This window comes from Lycium ferocissimum, chromosome 9 (assembly GCF_029784015.1).
Source record: "Lycium ferocissimum isolate CSIRO_LF1 chromosome 9, AGI_CSIRO_Lferr_CH_V1, whole genome shotgun sequence".
Classification (NCBI taxonomy): Eukaryota; Viridiplantae; Streptophyta; class Magnoliopsida; order Solanales; family Solanaceae; genus Lycium; species Lycium ferocissimum.
The window spans coordinates 50,232,653-50,256,713 of record NC_081350.1 but is presented as its reverse complement, the minus strand read 5'-3'; the positions used below and the strand labels follow the sequence as shown (position 1 = coordinate 50,256,713).

General features: G+C 39.2%; 1 pseudogene; it reads left to right on the top strand.

Moving 5' to 3' along the window:
* Positions 1 to 2,666: 2,666 nt before the first annotated feature.
* Positions 2,667 to 19,186, top strand: LOC132032028 (uncharacterized; annotated as a pseudogene).
* The last annotated feature ends 4,875 nt before the right edge of the window (positions 19,187 to 24,061 follow it).

Genomic DNA, 24,061 nt, shown 5'->3' with positions numbered 1-24,061 from the left:
GGCTTGTTAGTTGCTATGTGGGCTTGTCGCCATATGTGTTATTTTCTATGATATCACTGTTCGTACCTCTGTCACATACTAGCTCACTCACCGTGTGTAAAGAAATGGTAACAATAATATGACTTGTATTGGTTGACTATATATTGATGATATTGTTGAGACTGATATCATGCATGACATGTCTTTATTATTATTGTTATGATGATTGGTGAGGTGAGTGATCGAGAGACTCGAGGTTTAAGATTGAGAGTGACGAGAGACTCCGAGGTTTTACCGAGATTGTGAGTGTTTGTTGCCCGAGGTTTCTTGCCGGGAACAATGGAGTGTCCGATGCCCGAGGTCTTTGCCGGGATTGTGAGAGTGTGCTCGTGATCCGAGGTTATATTCGGAGCGAGTGGTACATGGACTTCGCGGGTCCCCCATGGGTCATGATCGCCGAGACGTGGAGTTAAGCTCCGTCCGGGACATGTTGTACAAAGCGCATATGCATTGCATTCATCCTACATACATTATTGCATTTCATTCATCCACTTATATATATATTGGTGATCATTTGGTGAATTATATCTTGTCTTGGTTGATTTCATGATTCCTTTACACCTTACTTGTATTGATATGTGACCATACTGTTTGCTCTATGTGCTACTTGTTGGTTTTGACTTCTTCATGCGTTATCTAATCATTGTCGGCCTATGATGCCTACCGGTACAAGTGTTGTGCGATACTACTCTTCTTTGCACTTTTGTTGAGTGCGAGTACGATCCGAGCTCCGGTTCTAAACCCCGTGGTGATACGTGAGGGTGACATCTTTAGTTATTCGGGGTGAGCTACACCGTCATCCGTGGCCCCCGAAGAACCTCCTCTATCTATTTCTCGTTTTTGTATTCGACGGACAATATGTAGCCTTCGGGTATTTTCGGACTTCTATTACATCCTATGTTAGCGCTCTTGTACCCTTTGACCAGATTTTTGGGATTGTCGTGACATTTCTTGTTATAATAAGTATTTAAAACTTGATAACTTATTCTTAAATAAATTTTCCGCTTATTTAACTTGTTATTAGTATGTGGTTCGCCTACTCGAAGGGATAGTGTAGGTGCCACCACGACTCGTGAATTGGGTCGTGACAAAGTTGGTATCAGAGCTTCTAGGTTAATTGGTCTAGTGAGTACAAGAGCAATGTCTAGTAGAGTCTTGCGGATTGGTACGTAGACGTCCGTACCCATCCTCGAGAGGCTATAGGACATTTAGGAAACACTCCACTTCTTTTCTTCATTTCGTGCTAGTTCAATCCGATTGGTATCTGGTTCATTCTTTTCGTGCGAGATTGTTCAGATTGGTATCTTAACCTCATTTCTGTGTTCGCTCACAGATGGTAAGGACGCGATCGAACTCTACTGGAGGCCGAGAGCCACACACACACGCACACACTGCGTACTCGCACACACACCCGCATCTATACCCGTTGCCCGAGCAACCGTGTCGTGGGCGAGGGCGGGGGACGTGGCGGGGGCGTGGCGGGCCGTGTAGCTATTCCGAATAGGAACCAAGCACCGGCACACTCGGACACGACATAGAGTTGACTCCGGAGCTTGACCATATTTCGGACGAGAAGATTAGGGCTGCTGAGACACCGCCTGAGGTCGCTGCTACTCCCGATTTTCAGGGGGCTGTGTTTCGAGTGTTGGGATACTTTGACAGTTTGGCTCAGGCGGGAATGATTCCAGTTGCTCCAGATGGCTCGCGGACTAGAGTGGGAGGTCATACTCCCGATGCTACGATTGCCCCGGGATTTCGGACATCGGGGATATTACCGACGACGACGGTGGCGCCCGAATTGATGCTACTCCGGTATTTGATTTTGCTCTAAGGCACGGTACATGGGCCGGTATTGACCGGTGAGGAACGAAAATTGTTCGAGGGTTTACCAAAATGTCTCCCCCCTGGTTCCAGGGTACTCCCGGGGAAGATGCGTATGAGTTTATTGTTAGCTGCCATGAGATGCTTCATAAGTTGGGTATAGTGGAGTCTCACGGGGTCGATTATGTTTCTTTCCAGCTAGTTGGGGATGCTAAGCAGTGGTGGAGATCATACATGGAGTGTCGACCAGTTGGCTTGCCACCTTTGACCTGGACCCAGTTCTATCAGGTGTTTCTGGAGAAGTATGTCCCTCGTACTTTGAGAGACAACAGGAAGGATGAGTTTTCGACATTGGAGCAACGGGGTAGGTCGGTTGCGGAGTATGAGACCGATTTCTCGCTTTGTCCCGTTATGCGACGGCATTACTTCCCACGAAGGCCGAGAGAGTGAGGAGATTTGTGAAGGGTTTGGACCTTTCGCTTCGGCTGGCGACCTTACAGTTAGAGGCCTCTGGGGCCTCATTTCAATCAGTAGTAGAGCATGCTAGGAGGGTTGAGTCAGAGATGGGTCGGGCACATAGTGGGGGTGGCGACAAGAAAACTCGTGGATTTGATAGTTTCAAAGGTCCTATTAGAGGTGGGGGACGCCATGACAAGGTTCGTCATCATCCCTACAGCCGCCCCATCCGGTCATCACTTACGGGCTTTAGCGGTGGTTCTTCGAGGTTATAGCGGGCATAATTACGAGCGGACTTCCCGAGGTTCTTACTCTCGACCTTCGGACCGCGGGGGTATTCTGGTTATTCTATGACAGTTCAGCAGCCTATGGCCAGAAGAGCATGTTTTGAGTGTGGTGAGACAGGGCATTTCGCAAGAGAGTGTCCTAGATCCAGGCAAGGTTCTAGAGTTCAAACATCTAGGCCTCCAGCACCGCCAGCTAGAGGAGGAGGATATTCTACTAAAGGGGGTCGCGGTCGAGCGAGAGGTGGCCATCAACCTAGCAGAGGTGGTCATCAGTCTGGTAGGGGAAGCGTTCAGTCAGTGAGAGGAGGATCTCAGGCAGTCCGTGGTGGTCGTGGAGGCACACAGTCCGAAGGTGGGCGTTCCCATTTCTATGCCTTTCCGGGTAGACCAGAGGCCGAGGCCTCTAATGCGGTTATCACAGGTATTATCTCGGTTTGTCACCAATCGGCTTCGTCTTATTTGATCCGGGTTCTACTTTCTCTTATGTGTCCACTTATTTCTCCACGGGTCTGGATATGCTTTGTGATATGCTTGATGTACCTATTCGTGTCTCTACTCCTGTCGGAGATTCGGTGATAGTAGATCGGGTCTATAAGTCTTGTGTAGTCACATTCATGGGTTATGATACGTGGGTAGACTTGGTTATTTTGGACATGGTGGATTTTGATATTATTTTGGGGATGGACTGGTTATCTCCCTATCATGCTATTTTAGACTGTCACGCCAAGACAGTCACGTTAGCCATGCCAGGTATTCCGCGATTAGAGTGGAAGGGTACTCCTAGTCCAGCCCCTAAGAAAATCATATCATTTATTCGGGCAAAGAAATTAGTGGATAAGGGGTGTTTAGCATATTTGGCTCATATTCGGGATACTAGTGTGGACACTCCTTCCCTAGAGTCAGTGCCAGTGGTTTGTGAGTTCTCGGAGAGGTTTTCCCTACGGATTTACCTGGAATGCCACCTGATCGAGATATTGACTTTTGCATTGACTTGGAGCCAGGCACCCGACCTATTTCTATTCCACCATATCGGATGGCTCCGGCGGAGTTGAGAGAGTTGAAGGAGCAGTTGCAAGACTTGTTGAGCAAAGGATTTATTAGACCCGATCTCTCTCTCTTGGGGTGCTCTGTTCTATTCGTGAAGAAGAAGGATGGTACCATGCGGATGTGTATCGATTATCGGCAATTGAACAAAGTTACAATCAGAAATAAGTATCCAATACCCCGCATTGATGACTTATTTGACCAGCTTCAGGGAGCATCGATCTTTTCTAAGATTGATTTGAGGACGAGCTATCATCAGTTGAAGATTCGAGCGGAGGATATTCCGAAGACCGCTTTTAGGACTCGTTATGGTCATTATGAGTTCTTGGTGATGTCTTTCGGGCTTACTAATGCCCCCGCAAAGATTCATGAATTTGATGAATGGGATCTTCAAGCCATACTTGGATTCATTCGTGATCGTGTTTATTGATGACATCTTGGTGTACTCTCGGAGTAAGAAAGATCACGAGGAGCACACGAGGATCGTGCTTGGCTTGTTGAAAGAGAAGAAATTATATGCCAAGTTTTCCAAGTGTGAGTTACGGCTCGGTTCCGTAGCATTTTTGGGACATGTTGTGTCCAAAGATGGGATTATGGTTGATCCCAAGAAGATTGAAGCGGTTAAAGATTGGGCCGTGCCTACGTCGGTGGCCCGAAATTCGGAGCTTCGTGGGCCTTGCGAGTTATTATCGCCGATTTGTGAAGGGGTTTTCATCTATTGCTTCCCATTTGACTAGGTTGACTCAGAAGAATGTGCCTTTCCAATGGTCCGATGAGTGTGAAGAGAGCTTTCAAAAGCTCAAGGCTTTATTGACTTCAGCCCCGATTTTGGCTTTACCTGTAGAGGGAAAGGACTTTACTGTTTATTGTGATGCTTCTCGGATTGGCTTGGGTTGTGTGTTGATGCAAGAGGGTAGGGTGATCGCGTATGCTTCGAGACAGCTAAAGGTTCACGAGAAAAACTACCCCACTCATGACTTAGAGTTGGCTGCAGTAGTCTTCGCATTGAAGATCTGGAGACATTACTTGTATGGAGTCCATTGTGAGGTGTTCACGGATCACCGTAGTCTTCAGCATGTGTTTAATCAGCGGGATCTAAATTCAAGGCAGCGTAGATGGATGGAGTTGCTTAAAGACTATGATATTACCATTCTTTATCATCCGGGAAAAGCAAATGTGGTAGGCGATGCGTTGAGCCGAAAGGCGGTGAGTATGGGTAGCTTGGCGCGTTTGATTGCGGAAGAGCGTCCTTTAGCCATGGAGGTGCAATGTTTGGCTAATAGTATGGTGAGACTCGATATTTCGAACTGGTAAGGTTCTAGCTTGTGTGGAGGCGAGGTCATCTCTTTTGGAGCGATTAGGGCCCAGCAGTTTGAAGATGTAAAATTGTGTAAGATTCGGGATAAGGTGCTAAGTGGAGAAGCCAAGGAGGCTATTCTTGATGATGAGGGTATTTTGAGGATTAAAGGGCGCATTTGCGTACCTAGAGTTGGTGATTTGATTCCGTTAATCTTGAAGGAGGCTCATAGTTCCAGATACTCCATTCATCCAGGAGCAACAAAGATGTATCGTGACTTGAGGCAACATTATTGGTGGGGTAGAATGAAGAGAGACATTGTGGAGTTTGTTGCACAGTGTTCGAATTGCCAGCAGGTTAAGTATGAGCACCGAGAGACCGAGGTGGCATGCTTCGGAGAATGCCCATTCCCGAGTGGAAATGGGAAAGGATCGCCATGGATTTCGTAGTTGGTCTTCCGAAGACTACGGGTAAGTTTGATTCGATTTGGGTTATCGTGGATAGGTTGACTAAGTCCGCACACTTCATTCGGTTCGGACTACTTATAATGCGGAGAAGTTGGCCGGGATCTACATCCGGGATGTAGTGCGATTGCACGGGGTTCCTATTTCCATCATTTCGACGAGGGCACTCGGTTTACTTCCCATTTACGGAGGACTTTGCAAAAAGAGCGGGGACTCGGTTAGATTTTAGCACCGCGTTCCACCCGCGACGGATGGTCGGTCCGAGAGGACTATTCAGGTGCTTGAGGATATGTTGAGGGCGTGTGTTATTGATTTTGGTGGTCATTGGGACAAATTTTTACCCTTGGCAGAGTTCGCATACAATAATAGCTACCATTCCAGTATTGATATGGCGCCATTCGAGGCTTTATATGGTAGGAGGTGTCGTTCTCCTATTGGGTGGTTTGATGCTTTTGAGGTTCGACCTTGGGGTACAGATTTGCTAAGAGAGTCCTTAGATAAGGTGAAGCTTATTCGGGGAAAGCTTCTAGCGACTCGAGTAGGCGAAGAGTATGCTTTGACCGGAAGGTTCGTGATATGGAGTTCATGGTTGGTGAGCGAGGTCCTATTGAAGGTTTCACCCATGAAGGGTGTGATGCGATTTGGGAAGAAAGGTAAGTTGAGCCCGAGGTTTATTGGCCCTTTTGAGATTCTTCGTCGTGTTGGCGAGGTGGCTTATGAGTTGGCGTTACCACCGGGTTTGGCAAATGTTCATCCGGTATTCCATGTTTCCATGCTAAAGAAGTACCATTCAGACGGGTCTTATATCATTCAGTGGGATTCGGTACTATTAGATCAGAATCTATCCTTCGAGGAAGAGCCGGTAGCAATCCTAGATAGACAAGTTAGAAGGTTAAGGACCAAAGATATTGCTTCAGTCAAGGTGCAGTGGAAGCACCGTCCGGTGGAGGAGGCCACTTGGGAGACCGAGGCAGATATGCGGAGTAGATATCCTCAGTTGTTCGACAGTTCAGGTACCTCTTTTCTCCACCTTTACCCTAGACGCTCGAGGACGAGCGATTGTTTGATTGGTATCTAATGTAACGACCCGTTTGGTCGTTTAGCACTTTTATGCCTAATATCTCTAAAACACCCTTTTGTGGTCTAATTGTGGTATCTATAGCTTGCGATAACCGGTGATTCGGTTATTTAATTGACAAGAATTTTAGACCCCGTATTTTATACGTCGAGTGATTCGCGAAAGACTCAACGTGAGATAGAAACCTCGGATTTACTTAGTATAAAAATGTTATTGGAGATTAGGAATTACTTAAGTATGGTGTTAAGTAAAAATTGGTGACAATAATAAGCCAACAAGAGCCTCAACATCCAAGGTAAAAAGGATGACTCTAGTCATCTAAAATAAGGCAAATGGAAGACATACAAGTGTGAAATTAAATGTTGATTCATCCACTACATTTTCAACATATTGTGGAAAATTAAATTTGGAAGAAACTTCATGATACATTCGGCCATAGGGCTGAAGAATTGAGGAGAAAAAGTTGAAGCATACAATTGAATATTTGAGCATCCACTACTTTATGAAAGTATACATTGTTTTAAGAGGACATAACATGGTGGAGGGATCATTACACATTAAATATTGCTCATCCATCTTGGCATGATTACAATAGACAAAGGGTGGTGCATGAATCATTCAACACACCTAAGATTGTCTTGTAAACAATGGAAAAGAAAGAAGAAAGGAGAGCCAAGGGGGTCGGCCAAGGAGGCTCTTGGCCGAAAGTTGTGAAGAAATATTGAAATTTTGTGTAAAGTTAATTGAGTGCTCAATGTCATGAATGGAGCATGTGTTGTATCCAACTTGTAGGCATCATAATTTAACAAAATAATGACTAAGATATCAGCCATCACAATTCATTTCAACTACACAACACAAAGAAAGAAAACCTAATTCTAGAGAGAGAAAGCTCTCGGCCACATTGGCTGATTTTGAGCTCTTTGAGTCTTGATCCAAAAATTATTTTCCAAGGTGTTTCAACCCTTTAGAAGGTCCCTAAAACGTGAAGATAGTCTTTGGAGCAACAAGAACCATTTTCATCTCAAGTCACCAACTCTAGCCAAGTAAAGAATTCAAGTGGTCAAGGTAAGATCTAACTTTCTTTTCATGTATTAAGGGTGATGTAGATGTGTGAATATAAGTTGTATGCATGAAATAAGGTGTGTTGATGTTGGAACATGGTAATAGTTATGGAGTTATATGGGTTGATGTTGAAGTATGATTGTAACTTGACGAACATGAATCGCATGCATCAAATCATGAAAGTTGGTGTTGGAATGGTAGTTAGTCGTAGGGACTGTTTTTGGTGAATTTAATGGACTGATTTTCTTTAATAAATATAGTTGTTACTATCATAGATCTCATGGTAAAAAGAATGAAAAGAATTAGAAGGTTAAAGGTGAAGTTATGTTAGTATGAAAATGGTTGAATCTATGATTTTATGTGAGTGATGTTGAAGCATGGTGTAGCCGTGTGTGTACTGTTTTGGGAAGAAGTTAGTGAACTGTTTTTACTTGATATTTTGATTGTCATTATCATGAAATTTATGATGGAAATGAAGGTGTTTAATGGTTGGAGTTGAAACTAAAGTCATTTGTGAGTTGTTATAAGGATTATAAAAATGACGATATAGCGTAGTTGCGTATGAATTGATGTTGTACTTATCGTGTGGATAGCTGGTCGTAACTTACTGAAATTATATGAAAAGAAGACATGAAATGATGTATAAAAATCACATGTGGTTGGCTTAGTATGTTCGTAAACATTTGCAAGAATTCCGAACATCGTTATGTTGTCGGTTAGGGAATTTTTTTGGACATGTTGTGGTAGTGGACTGTTTTGGACTTATACTTTCATTAAGTTGGAAAGAATAATTATAAGTTAAGAGTATACACCATATTGTATGTTGGATGGAATGTTATAAGTTGTGACACACAAACGTTAAAGCTACAAACTATTAGAAGTAACTTGAGAATGTCGTAGCCGTATGTGAATCATGATTGCATGTCATGAATGTGGGCTGTTTAAAATATAAATATAGCAGTATGGGTGTCCTTAGAGTTGTATTCTAACGTAGATCGCATATTTTATAGATTTTGATCGTTCAGAGGCTCTACGCAAAGGGAAGACATTAGCTTGATTGTTCGTGGCATCCGCTCGGCATTGAGGTAGGTTACGGTCTACTTTAGTTAGACTACGATTAGAGAATCGTATGTAGTTGTCGAAAGTGACGGGGACAGCATATAGGCCTTCGGGCATGAAGTAGAGGTGATTTCCAGTTAGATTGGCTTGTTAGTTGCTATGTGGGCTTGTCGCCATATGTGTTATTTTCTATGATATCACCTGTTCGTACCTCTGTCACATACTAGCTCACTCACCGTGTGTAAAGAAATGGTAACAATAATATGACTTGTATTGGTTGACTATATATTGATGATATTGTTGAGACTGATATCATGCATGACATGTCTTTATTATTATTGTTATGATGATTGGTGAGGTGAGTGATCGAGAGACTCCGAGGTTTCTGCCGGAGATTGAGAGTGACAGAGAGAGACTCCGAGGTTTCTATAGGAGATTGTGAGTGTTTGTTGCCCGAGGTTTCTTGCCGGGAACAATGGAGTGTCCGATGCCCGAGGTCTTTGCCGGGATCGTGAGAGTGTGCTCGTGATCCGAGGTTATATTCCGGAGCGAGTGGTACATGGACTTCGCGGGTCCCCCATGGGTCATGATCGCCGAGACGTGGAGTTAAGCTCCGTCCGGGACATGTTGTACAAAACTGCATATGTATTGCATTCATCCTACATACATTATTGCATTGCATTCATCCACTTATATATATTTGACTGATCATTTGGTGAATTATATCCGTCTTGGTTGATTTCATGATTCCTTTACACCTTACTTGTATTGATATGTGACCATACCTGTTTGCTCTATGTGCTACTTGTTGGTTTTGACTTCTTCATGCGTTATCTAATCATTGTCGGCCTATGATGCCTACCGGTACAAGTGTTGTACGATACTACTCTTCTTTGCACTTTTGTTGAGTGCGAGTACGATCCGAGCTCCGGTTCTAAACCCCGTGGTCGATACGTGAGGGTGACATCTTTAGTTATTCGGGGTGAGCTACCCGTCATCCGTGGCCCCCGAAGAACCTCCTCTATCTATTTCTCGTTTTTGTATTCGACGGACAATATGTAGCCTTCGGGTATTTTCGGACTTCTATTCGTCCTATGTTAGCGCTCTTGTACCCTTTGACCAGATTTTTGGGATTGTCGTGACATTTCTTGTTATAATAAGTATTTAAAACTTGATAACTTATTCTTAAATAAATTTTCCGCTTATTTAACTTGTTATTAGTAATGTGGTTCGCCTACTCGAAGGGATAGTGTAGGTGCCACCACGACTCGTGAATCCAAAATGGCTACACTACTATTTACCCCCTCTACTTTATCATTTATTTCTACTACTATTAATTACTTTATCATTCACTTTATCTATTTTAACCATTTTATTTTCGAACTTTTTTTTTTTAATTATATTTTTATTAATCTTTACTTTCTACATACTAATTATTAATATATATCACCAGTTTGTCTAAAAGACAACCAAAAGGAATTATTGAAGCTCACATTTTCGGGCCAATTTTTACCCATTAAATGCAATTCAACAGGATCCGTTACACACCCGACTTTAACTCTCTCTTTATCATTTACTTTATCCCGTAATCTCTATCTCCTTCTTTCGACATTCTCTCAAGTCTCTCCCTTTCTCTCTCTCTCTCATTCATCTATACCTCATCTCTCTCCATCATCAAGTCTCCGAAGACAACCGAGGCATCATTCATAAACGGCCTCATGCATAAGCCGAACCATTTCCGCACCTTATCTCCACTTTATCATTCACTTTACCGACTTTAACGATTCTATTCCATTTTTTGAACTTCAAGACGGAACTCTCATCAAATCTCTCGAAACAAATCCCGAGATAAATCATATCATCAAGTCCCCGAAGACAATCGATTTTTGAGACATATCATCAAGTCCCCGAAGACAACCGGAGATATATCATCAAGTCCCCGAAGATTTTTCTTTAGACATATCATCAAGTCCCCGAAGACAACTTTTAAAAATATCATCAAAGTCTCGAAGACAACCGAACATCGTGTTCGTCGAAGGCTAGATCAAAACCGCATTAGCACAAAAGGCTTATACACTTTCTACTCCTTACTTTATTTTTTTTGTTCATCATATACTTTACCTACTTTAACGATTTTACCTCAAATTTAATTATATGACATGCCGATGACAATCGGAGATTTATTTCATTAAAGTCTTCAAATCTACGCCCAAGATTTTTAGCATCATGTATTAGACTTAATTATATTTTTAGTCGATTAGTATATTATATGAAAATAAACATATCTTAGACCATGATATCCTCATTCTCATATCACTCGTATTTACTATTATGAAAATTTTAAATTTTATACTTTCCACTTTATTACCTAATTTGTTCTAATTTCGGTCTTTTGATAGATAAGTGTTATGGTATGACTATAAGCACAACGTGGAACTTTATTTGGGGTTTAGGCAAACTTGCATATAGGAATATCAAACAAAATACTTTCACGAGATCTACTCGAACTCAACGATGTTTAGTCCACAAACTTGCCTAGAGTTAATTTTTCTTTCATATCGTACTAAAACTCATATCTCAATCATTCATTTAAATAATTAATTCCTTTACACATCCCTTAGTTTGATTCAACTTTTCTATTTTCGAATAGTTTCAAATCGTGTAGCATTGTGCTTTTATAGGTATACATGTCCCACATTTTAATTAAGGATAAACATATGTTCCATAATCGAACATTCTTGTCATATTTTTAAACAAAATTAAATTTTCGTACTCATTTGGATTATGTATTACCGATGATATTAGCACTAATTTTCGCTAATTTTCCAGTAATTCCTTGCTAGGTCCTATATATATTTTCCACCAATTCTCCTAAACCGTACTTTCTTCAAATTAGTTTTGATTGGTCGTTGAACAAAAATTGGATTAAAAAAAATATATTGCCCAAAGATTCTTCATCTCTCTCTCTCTCTCTCTCTCTCATCCGTTACACCCAATTTTGTCCCTCCTTTATTTAATTTATATATATCTAAATTCTAACCGATCGAGAGTTAAATACTTTATTTTTCACTATTTTCTACTACTACTACTACTATTAATATCCCTACTTATTTTTTTTTATGAGCATTACTTTATCACAAATTTTAAATGTTTAGTCATCGTTTCATTTTCGGGTTCGGACCCGTCAAATTAATTACAAGACAACACTTTGCTAAATCCTTATTTTCTACATATTAATTGTTAATTGTCTTCACATATCATATATTGTACTATTTATCAAATTAGAAGCCCAAGAATAATTAAATAGCGGAGGAAGGATCCACAATTTTCAGCCAAATTAATGGCCCAAAATTCAAATACAGTATTATTTTCCTACCCAAATAAACAACCACATTTATTACCCAACCCACATTTTCAATCCATATTTTCAGCCCACATTATTTTCCTACCCTAATCGATTTCTCAAATTCACCCGAAGGAATGAATTTTATTAAATTAGTTTCTTACCCTACCTCTATCTCTCTTTCTCTTTAGGCCGCTCTCTCTCTCTCTCTCTCTCTCCTACTCTCTCTCTCTCTCTCCACCGCCCCACCTACCTCTTCACCCGCTCCCTCTCCAAGAATCACCGCCGTCCCCCACGCCCCAAAACATATACATCCCCCCGCTACCCCAAGTCTCTCTCTCATACGCTTCTCTCTCCTCACTCTATAAAGGTACAAGAATAATATTCGAGAAGAGAGGGATTTTCAATTTTAAAAATTGATTCGGTGTTTTAGAACATTGCACCATCTTCCAAAATGATTTTCATTTTTTTTTATGAACTCTAGCCAATTTTGTTACCAACAATTACTCCATTTTCATTTTTTCGTTTGAAATTTAATCACTTAATCGGGTTCGGGTTCGGTTGAAAATTCGAGTTCGAGCTCAATTCGAGACCCACGTCTCAATTCACTGCACTCGAAACAGGTGAACTTACCTCTCCTTTAGTTATTTCTGCGTTTACTGGTGGTTCTCATTTTTCTATGTATGTGTTAGAAGACGGTCATGTTAATTGCTAGTTTAGGATATATTTATGTGCGTTAATTCCTATCTTTGTTTAGTTATGCTTAGTAGTAGTAGTCTAATATAATTCAATTCATGCTTTATTGGCCATTTCAGCTGAGTTATGTTGCTAGTAATAGTTTAATTAGTTTAATTTTGCGCTTTATTTACTCTTTCAGTGAGGTTATAAGGATATCAACATGTTTAGCATAGTCTTTGTGCTTTCTTTACTGTTTTAGTCAAATCATGTTGCTGAAGTTAAATTGGCATAGCTTGGTTTCTTTTGTTTCATTTGCTGCCTTAGTCAAGAGTATGTTAGTAATGAAAGCTAACCACATGCTTGCGTGTTTTGTCTATTGATATTTGACTCTTGTGCATAACAAATGCTACTAATGACTAATTTTTAATCTCAATATGGATTTTCCCTGTCATCTAGCCAAGTGAATGAACATGTCTATGTATTCTGTTCAGCCTCAGCTGAGAACTATTAGCCTGTATTAGACTTATTTAAATCAGTTTAGACAACAACTTATAGCTTAAAAAAAAAAAAAAAAAAAAAGATTCAGAGGCTTACTTAGTTAAACTAACACATTAATAACTTTGGTGATAGAAGGTGCTGGTTGTTAGGTTAGTCCTTGCCTAATTTAAGTTTGGTGTGCTTATGCTATTTCGTGGATAATCTGGTCCTCTGTATGATTGATTGAATAACCTTAGAATTGAAAATGATCATTTAAGTATATAACTAAATTTTGCCCTCTTAATGAACTCCAAGAGTTTTTTTTTTTACCCGAAATCCAAACATGCTCAATGTGTTTCGCAAACAATCAGAAGAGCCCCGCATGAAATGAAATTGAGGTAACATTTTAGGACTTGAAGGTCAAATTAATGGTCATTTGCCTAGTTAATAATTTAGTGGTAACATGCCTTGGGTGTGATTAAGGCTTATTTTATTTTAACATGGCGCTTAAGTCCATTATTGTATACATGCTTTACATGTCGGAACATGCTATTAAGTTTATGGTTTCATGTGTTCAAATGTTGTGACTCGGGTCCCGTTTTTTATCCTTGAACTCGCAAATACGATTGTGATTTACCTCTCTCCCTGTTCTAGATATGTCATCATGTATCATTGATCGAATTTTGCCTAACCCCTGCCCTTCAAACATGCTGTAACTTGCGAGGCAACACTTTCTCTCATATAAATTAAGTGATACCCATGCTACTCTATACTATTATTTCCGTTTGTAGAACATTCTGATGCTTCTTTTGATTTGTTTCCTTGGGTGTTTTCTCCTCTCCTGCTTCTTGTCCTAGCTAAAACACTCTGTATGTGTCACGACCCAAATCATGGATCATGCGGGCACCCACACTAACCCTCCCTGGTGGGCGAACCCTTCGATAACTACCTTAATTTGATACAACATGCGGAATAAATGCTATTATTATAAGAAATTTCCAAAATCTGGTCTAGACTCATACAAGAGCTTCTAAGAAGTTTACAATTTGAATAGATAACGACTCAAATGATACGACTTCGTTGAAGGATAGAGAACAACGTAAATCTAAGGAGAGACTCGGGTTGCAATAGCTCACCCAAACGTCTTTGACGAATGCCTCGAAACGGTCGTGAGACTCCGAACATCACACGAAAATAACTCTACACTCCGGAAAGGAGTGTAGCAAGAGTAGTATGAGCACAACACTAGGCTCGTAGGTATCATAGGCCGACAATGGTTAGTTCACGCATATAAACAAGAAGCAACTAACAAGTAAGCAGATAAGTAATCAAACACGACACACATCTAGCATACGAGAAAGTCTTGCATTAACGATAGTCACAGGATCTCAATATCTCGGATTATAAGCCTAGGGAGAATTCTATAAACCTCGATTCCATCCAAATTCCTTTAAAATAAATACTCACAAACAACAACTCAGTAATTCACAAATCAAGAATCAATCAGAGAATGTGCCATGCAATGATATGAATGACCATTCAAATGGAGTGCTATGCAATGCAATGTCGTGCTATGTAATGTTATGCAATGCAGTAGTCACCTCTCACACTCCACTCCCGTACACACACATGCTATGGCAATGCCTCATAGTCATGACCCATGGGGGACCCGCGAAGTCCATGTACCACTCGCTCCGAATATAACCTCGGATCACGAGCACACTCTCACGATCCCGGCAAAGACCTCGGGCATCGGACACTCCATCGTTCCCGGCAAGAAACCTCGGGCAACAAACACTCATCAATCTCCGGCAGAAACCTCGGAGTCTCTCTGTCACTCTCAATCTCCCACCTCGAGTCTCTCTACAAAAAAACTCGGAGTCTCTCAATCACTCTCCTCACCATTATAACAACATAAGAGTAATATGAAAGCATGTCATGCATGATATCGATCTCAATTATATCACCAATATGCAATAAACAAGTACAAGTCATATTATTGCCCACGGCTCAATCATCAATATTACCCTTCCCTTTCATAAGGTGAGGGAGCTAGTATGTGATAAAGATACAACTAGGTGATAATTACATCACATAGCACATAGAATATGGGATGCATGCCTCGCATGGAATCAACCTCAATAATCACCGCAATCATAGGTTCCATAGATTCATACTAGGAATTGCAATTCAATATTCAATTCTCGAATAACCTTCCTCTTCCATATGACCAATGTGGGAGAACAAGAGAGAGAGAATTATATCAATTACATGAAATCACAATACAATGACGGCTCACATAACAATATCGTAATAATGGCGACGAGCCCACATAACAATATCACAATAATGGCGACAAGCCCACATAATATCACAATAATGGCGACAATAATAATGGCGACAAGCCCACATAGTATCACAATAATGGCGACAAGCCCACATAACAGCTGGTAATACCAACCTAGATGGAATTTACCTCCACACCATGCCCGAAGGCTTATCATGCTTTCCCCGTCAATCACTACTATTTACATACGTTTCGCTAACCGGAGTCTAGACATAAAGTAAACCGTAACCTACCTCAATGCCGAACAAATGTGTCACGAAACTTCCACGCCAGCTTTTTCCTTCTGAAGTGCTTCCGAACGGACAAGGTCTTTAGCGCTTATTCGTCACACAATATGTGTACGCTACCCAATAATACTTCAACCTTTGGGATTGTCAACAAGATTAAGCTTCTCGTCATAAAAGGGTGTGTAACCTCTATGATTCTTGCGAATCATTTTCATCTTCTCTAAAGTGATAGAGCAAAGAAACTTTAATCGCTACCTTCAAAAACTCGTTGAATTAAATCTTCTTCTACCCCATGATTTATTAGGTAAAAAAATCCATTCTCAATACATGCCTTCCATATTTTCCAGTAAATCGGAGTTATCGGAAGTTGCAAAGCTCCCTCCATTCTTTATTTTGAAAAATATGTAATCACTAAAACAAATACAAAGTGTGAAACACCGCCCACAAAGAATAATGATTTATAGTGGCCAATGACCACTATCAACATTTATGACTCTTATTTACATAGCACAATAAACTATGTTCTATATAACAAATATATTTAAAAACACTAAGCTCACTACAATTATTTTATAGTGAACACCACGTTGTGACTCGTATACATAGTATAATAAACTATGTTCGATCTAAAAAAAAAAATAATGATTAGAGCATACTTCATATTTGATTGGATGCCAAATCATCGAAGCAATACTAAGTGAAACAATAAACAATAGCCCTATAAAAAAAAATGTAAAAAGAAAGGCTAAAGAATACACTAAAAGTTGAAGTGCTAATTATATATATCTAGTGTATTGATTCGTGATTATTTTGGTAAAAATTTATCATTCAATATTAGAGCGTCACATTAGATAAGAGAGTTTCTTTTGAAAAAAATGGTATAGGATACCCGTGACTAAATAACAAATTCGTATGCCCATGTGTCAATGAGTACAAAAATTATGACTTACTACTTCCATTAGTCCACCTACCTTGGATTTTGATGCTCTTGTTTCCACTCATTATTGTTACCAATTTTTACTTAACACCAATTAATTAAGTAATTCCTAATCTCCAATAACATTTTTGTACTAAATAAAATTTGTAACCGATTAGTTCTAGTTTAGAAATTAAAATCCGAAGTTTCTATCTCACGTTAATGTGTGCTTTTTCTATGAATAAACTATTCACACGTATAAAAATATATTCTAACATTTATTCGTCGATTAAATAACCGAATCACCCGTTATCGCAGACTATAGACAGCAAGATTAGACCACGAAAAGGGTGTTTTAGGAATATTAGGCCTAAAAGTGCTAAACGACCAAATGGGTCGTTACATTAGATACCAATTAAACAATCGCTCGTCCTCGAGCGACAAGAGAGAATGAACGCTGACGGTAACTAAAGAATCTTTAATAGGACAATGCGGAAAACCTCTACGGAATACGTCGTAAACACTGCTCTCTCTCCTTACTAGTCGGAACTCCCTCTATCTTAGATAAAAGACCAAATTTTCAATTTCCAAATTCAAATTTCCCCCCATCCTCGGTTTCCGAATATAAGCACTGCTTTTGTCAAAATGCTTTAATCCTATATAACCCAACCTATGAACGTTATAGATAGGCCTCACAATTTTTTCTTAGAACCACACCAACCTTTGGACTAAAACACAAACCTTGCCCACTCTGAACTGGTAAAGTATTCTGATTTCACTAACCCTTTCTTCACCATTCTTAAATTTTCTTTCGTCGAAGTACCCTTGCCAAAAATCCTTAATGGAAATAATTTTCCTTTCTCCTTAGTTCATAAGTTCACTAACGTGATCACTGATATCTAAAAGTATTTCACCATTAGTGCTAGTTCCCACCATCATCATTCGTCACCGTAAATAATTCCATTGACCCACGCCTTATTCGATAGTCCTCAAAAAGGTGCTCACATATGAATAACCGACCTTTACTTAACTATACCGAAATTAGTCAAATATAAGGTATAAGTCACTGTATTGTAGACTTAGGGTAGATAATTTACTTTAAAGTACTAGTCTTGTCTTTATATATTTCTTATGTGTATAAGTACTAATACAAATTATTTCTTGTCAATATAGATTTCTTAACCGTACTTATATAACGTAATTAATTGATTCTTGATTTGTATATCATGGCTTTGACGTATTACAGATTTGTTATCGGTTATATACGTCTATTCTTAATCACGTATTTTTATTCTTTTTTTTTTTTTTTTTTTAAAAAAAGAACAATACGTATCTATACACAATTCCGGATTTTTTATTTATATATATATTTTTTTTATATATATATTTTTTTTTTTTATCATTTGATTTTTTTTGTGGCCGACACACATAAACTTTCAAAAAGGCTTTTACCCTTCGGGTAAAACCCCGATGGCCGACAACTTTATGAAAGGAGAGCTGTCCTCTTTCCAAAAGCAAAAGCAGACGGCATCTTCAAGATCAGCCGTCCACTTGGATTAAGCAATTTATAGGGAAGAGATGATGTACATGAAATGACTACACTAGCTGACCTTCGTTCATATAGAACCAGTGCTGCGTATATGCCTCTAGGATCCTTCCTTACGAACCCAATTAAAGAAAGAATGCAAGGTAATTCAAGCCACTACACTATCGATCATCAGTATGATTTCGCTTTTGATGCTGCTAACAATCCTTTGATGATGGATTTCACTCTTGAAGATCCATTTTATTCATCTTTTTATAACCCTACCCCAGGTGATGGTCATATTCTGAATATCTATTTATATACACTAATAGTATTTGTTCTAAATAAATTAGCTAATGTATTATAATGTTATGGGTGCAGGGATGTGGAGCGAAACGAGCGGTGGATTTGGATTAAGTACCCAATTACTTGGGCGAACTGAGAACCAGGAATTGTTGTCATGTGACAACAATCAAGAAAAGATAATTATAACGGAAAAAACGGAAGCAAAAAATGTTGTCTCGAGAAGCAATTTCAAAGTGTTTTTACATGCCAATAAATCAAGCAACAAGGAACTCAATATTGGGGTGACACTTTTGAAGATAAGATGTAGGGATTTGGGAATTCGAAGGTGGCCACATAGGAAGTTAATGAGTCTTCAAACCCTAATCAAGAATGTTAAGGTTCACTCTCTATATACACATCTTCTTTACACTCTTGTTTCAAATAAAAAAAAAAAAAAAAATTCACCTTTTAGTTTATGTAATAATATTATATTCTCTTAATATTTCGTTTAGAAAAGAACGTTAAGATATTCTCTATATAGACATGTTACCCTTGTTTCGATGATGAATATTTGCAGGAATTGAAGAGGGGGGAAGGAAATGGTATGGAACAGAAGTGGAAGGATGTGATAGATTCATTAGAGGAAGAGAAGAAAAGGATGGAGGAAATCCCGTACATGGAACTTGAGGAGAAAACAAAGAAATTAAGGCAATCTTGTTTCAAGGCTAACCACAAGAAGAGAAAGCTTATGGGTATGGCAGAATTGTGCTTCTTTTGATACTTACCGCGATAGTGGTCCAAATCAGACAATAATCTTTTGCTATTGGTTATGGCCATAGAGAGGAAGATGATGAAGATGAAGTCATTAAGTCTCTTCTTGCCGATCGTTTTCAACTCCAGAAAATGTTCAACCTTGCATGATTGAACTTTGCTTTTTTTTTTTTTTTTTTTTTTTTTTTTTTTTTTTTTGTGTTCCTATTAGCTACTCGAAGAAAGTAGTTGGGACAATGGTAAAATGTCTCGATTTGAGTGGTGAAATCAATCTCTTTAAAACTTCCATTTGTGTAGACCGTCGATATCACAAATCTTGAAATGCAGTTCCTTTTCTTTTCAATAAAAGGCGAATAAACCTAAAATGTTTAATTAAAGGCGAACAAACCTAAAATGATCAATTAAAGGCGAACTGGCCTAAATGCGGTGCTTGATCTATGATTATTAATGATGCAGAGGCCAATGATTTGGGGATTTTCTACCCTTCCAAAATTCACGTCTAAAAAGTTCCTCGTACTCAAAGAAATTTGTGAGTTTCAAATTTAATCGGTATTAAGTTGGCTTTGCCCTTTGCTTTATCCGAATCTTGCAATTGCTGACACTAGCTGGAGGAATCAGGTCAAAAGTAGTTCATATGTGCAAGGAAAATAAAATTAAGATTTCTAATAATGTGACCGAAGCCTATGTAAGCCTATAATTAAATCCTATTATAAGGTGGATAAAACCCAAATAAATAATGAAGTCTTATTATAAGGTAGACAATCCTAAAATAAAATAATTAAATCCTATTATAAGGTGGACAAACCCAAATAAATAATGAAGTCCTATTATAAGGTGGACAATCCTAAAATAAAATAATTAAATACTTTGAATAATTCGTTCGTTAAATGACCACTCCACTACATCTATACCCTATTATCTCACCTTTTCATAATTAGGTTCCACTGCCACCAACCTTTAGAAAGGAAAAGTCATAGCACTAATCCATTGATCAAATTATTTTTATCTTTTATCCCCACTACAATCCAACATTAATAACAAAAATGCCCAGCTGTTCAGTCTCGTTTCTCGTGCCAACGGATCCCAAAACTCGCTTTTGATGCTTCCAACGGATTCCTTGTGAAATTTCACTCAAATTAGGCTTTTGAATCACTCAATTTGACCTTATAATGAATGAGATATGGTGGTTTCAAGTTTTGGAAAGAATGCAGATTTTTAATACGAATTTCGGTAGCCATTTCACAACTTTCCCATAATTCTCATTCGAAAACTTAGATGCGACACCGATAATCCTTCATCTATACCATAAGAACTCTTACTTTGCTATACGCTTCCTAAAACCGATCATACCATCGAAACAAATCGCTCTTATTAAGCCATAAATGCGTTCTTGCCTCTTTCGAGAAAACCCAATACTATAAATATGGAGATCTTATGACCCTATGAATCACCTTTCCCATTCCTTCAACCAACCTTACAATAACGAGCCTAACCGCGACTCCACACAAACTGAAACTTCAGGTCATAGCTAGAAACCGAACTTAGTCACGCATCTAAATTAGGACAACACAGCTCGTATTGTACCACAACATGTCGGAAACAACCGTTCGCACAAGAATTTAAGGACGAACTCTCATCATCCGGAAGAAGGTAAAACAGAGAAGTTCAGATACCAATTGGGATCAACTAGATACCAATTTGAATGGAGTAGCACGAAATAATGAAAGAATCTGAATTTTCCTAGATGTCCCATAGCCTCCCAATTATAAGTGTGGCGCGCAACACACCCATAAGTAGGACTCTACTAGACATTGCTCTTGTACTTATAGACCGGGTAACCTAAGCTCTGATACCAACTTGTCACGACCCAAATCATGGATCATGCGGGCACCCACACTAACCCTCCCTAGTGGGCGAACCCTTCGATAACTACCTTAATTTGATACAACATGCGGAATAAATACTTTATTATAAGAAATTTCCAAAATCTGGTCTAGACTCATACAAGAGCTTCTAAGAAGTTTACAATTTGAATAGATAACGGACTCAAATCGGATACGACTTCGTTTAAGGATAGAGAACAACGAAATCTAAGGAGAGACTCGGGTTGCAATAGCTCACCCAAACGTCTTTGACGAATGCCTCGAAACGGTCGTGAGACTCCGAACATCACCCGAAAATAACTCTACACTCCAGAAGGAGTGTAGCAAGAGTAGTATGAGCACAACACTAGGCTCGTAGGTATCATAGGCCGACAATGGTTAGTTCACGCATATAAACAAGAAGCAACTAACAAGTAAGCAGATAAGTAATCAAACACACACACACATCTAGCACACGAGAAAGTCTTGCATTAACGATAGTCACGGGGATCTCAATATCTCGGATTATAAGCCTAGGGAGAATTCTATAAACCTCGATTCCATCCAAATTTAAAATAAATACTCACAAACAACAACTCGGTAATTCACAAATCAAGAATCAATCGAGAGAATGTGCCATGCAATGACATGAATGACCATTCAAATGGAGTGCTATGCAATGCAATGTCGTGCTATGTAAAATGTTATGCAATGCGAGAGTCACCTCTCACACTCCACTCCCGTACACACATGCTATGGCAATGCCTCATAGTCATGACCCATGGGGGACCCGCGAAGTCCATGTACCACTCGCTCCGAATATAACCTCGGATCACGAGCACACTCTCACGATCCCGGCAAAGACCTCGGGCATCGGACACTCCATCGTTCCCGCAAGAAACCTCGGGCAACAAACACTCATCTCTCTTTCGAGTCTCTCTCACTCTCAATCTCCCGGCAAAACCTCGAGTCTCTCAATCACTCTCCTCACCATTATAACAACATAAGAGTAATATGAAAGCATGTCATGCATGATATCAGCCTCAACTATATCACCAATATGCAATAAACAAGTACAAGTCATATTATTGCCCACGGCTCAATCATCAATATTACCCTTCCTTTCATAAGGTGAGGGAGCTAGTATGTGATAAAGATACAACTAGGTGATAATTACATCACATAGCACATAGAATATGGGATGCATGCCTCGCATGGAATCAACCTCAATAATCACCGCAATCATAGGTTCCATAGATTCATACTAGGAATTGCAATTCAATATTCAATTCTCGGTAATAACCTTCCTCTTCCATATGACCAATGAGAACAAGAGAGAGAGAATTATATCAATTACATGAAATCACAATACAATGACAAATCACATAACAATATCGTAATAATGGCGACGAACCCACATAATAAAGATATCACAATAATGGCGACAAGCCCACATAACAAGATCACAATAATGGCGACAAGCCCACATAACAAATAATACCAACCTAGATGGAATTTACCTCCACACCATGCCCGAAGGCTTATCATGCTTTCCCCGTCAATCACTACTATTTACATACGTTTCGCTAACCGGAGTCTAGACATAAAGTAAACCGTAACCTACCTCAATGCCGAACAGGTGTCACAAACTTCCACGCCAGAGCTTTTTCCTTCTGAAGTGCTTCCGAACGGACAAGGTCTTTAGCGCTTATTCGTCACACAATATGTGTACGCTACCCAATAATACTTCAACCTTTGGGATTGTCAACAAGATTAAGCTTCTCGTCATAAAAGGGTGTGTAACCTCTATGATTCTTGCGAATCATTTTCATCTTCTCTGCAAGTGATAGAGCAAAGAAACTTTCTGCTACCTTCAAAAACTCGTTGAATTAAATCTTCTTCTACCCCATGATTTATTAGGTAAAAAAATCCATTCTCAATACATGCCTTCCGGAGTAAATCAGTGAGTTATCGGAAGTTGCAAAGCTCCCTCCATTCTTTATTTTGAAAAATATGTAATCACTAAAACAAATACAAAGTGTGAAACACTGCCCACAAAGAATAATGATTTATAGTGGCCAATGACCACTATCTGGTGACTCTGTGTACATAGCACAATAAACTATGTTCTATATAACAAATATATTTCTGAAACACTAAGCTCACTACAATTATTTTATAGTGAACACCACTGGTGACTCTGTATACATAGTATAATAAACTATGTTCGATCTAAAAAAAAAAGATAATGATTAGAGCATACTTCAAGTTGGATGCCAAATCATCGAAGCAATACTAAGTGAAACAATAAACAATAGCCCTATAAAAAAAAAAATGTAAAAAGAAAGGCTAAAGAATACACTAAAAGTTGAAGTGCTAATTATATATATCTAGTGTATTGATTCGTGATTATTTTGGTAAAAATTTATCGTAACAATATTAGAGCGTCACGGATAATGAGAGTTTCTTTTGAAAAAATGGTATAGGATACCTGTGACTAAATAACAAATTCAGATGCCCATGTGTCAATGAGTACAAAAATTATGACTTACTACAGATTAGTCCACCTACCTTGGATTTTGATGCTCTTGTTGGCTCATTATTGTTACCAATTTTTACTTAACACCACAATTAAGTAATTCCTAATCTCCAATAACATTTTTGTACTAAGTAAAATTTGTAACCGATTAGTTCTAGTTTAGAAATTAAAATCCGAAGTTTCTATCTCACGTTAATTCTTTCGCGAATAACTCGACGTATAAAAATACGGGGTCTAACATTATTCGTCGATTAAATAACCGAATCACCCGTTATCGCAGACTATAGACAGCAAGATTAGACCACGAAAAGGGTGTTTTAGGAATATTAGGCCTAAAAGTGCTAAACGACCAAATGGGTCGTTACAGTATGCTTGTTCTGCGTAATCACATGGCCTCCAAGGCACTTTATCTTGCTCAGTATCGCTGACTGTTTGGTTACAGTTATGCTCCACATACTCATGTTGACTTATCTTCGCATAT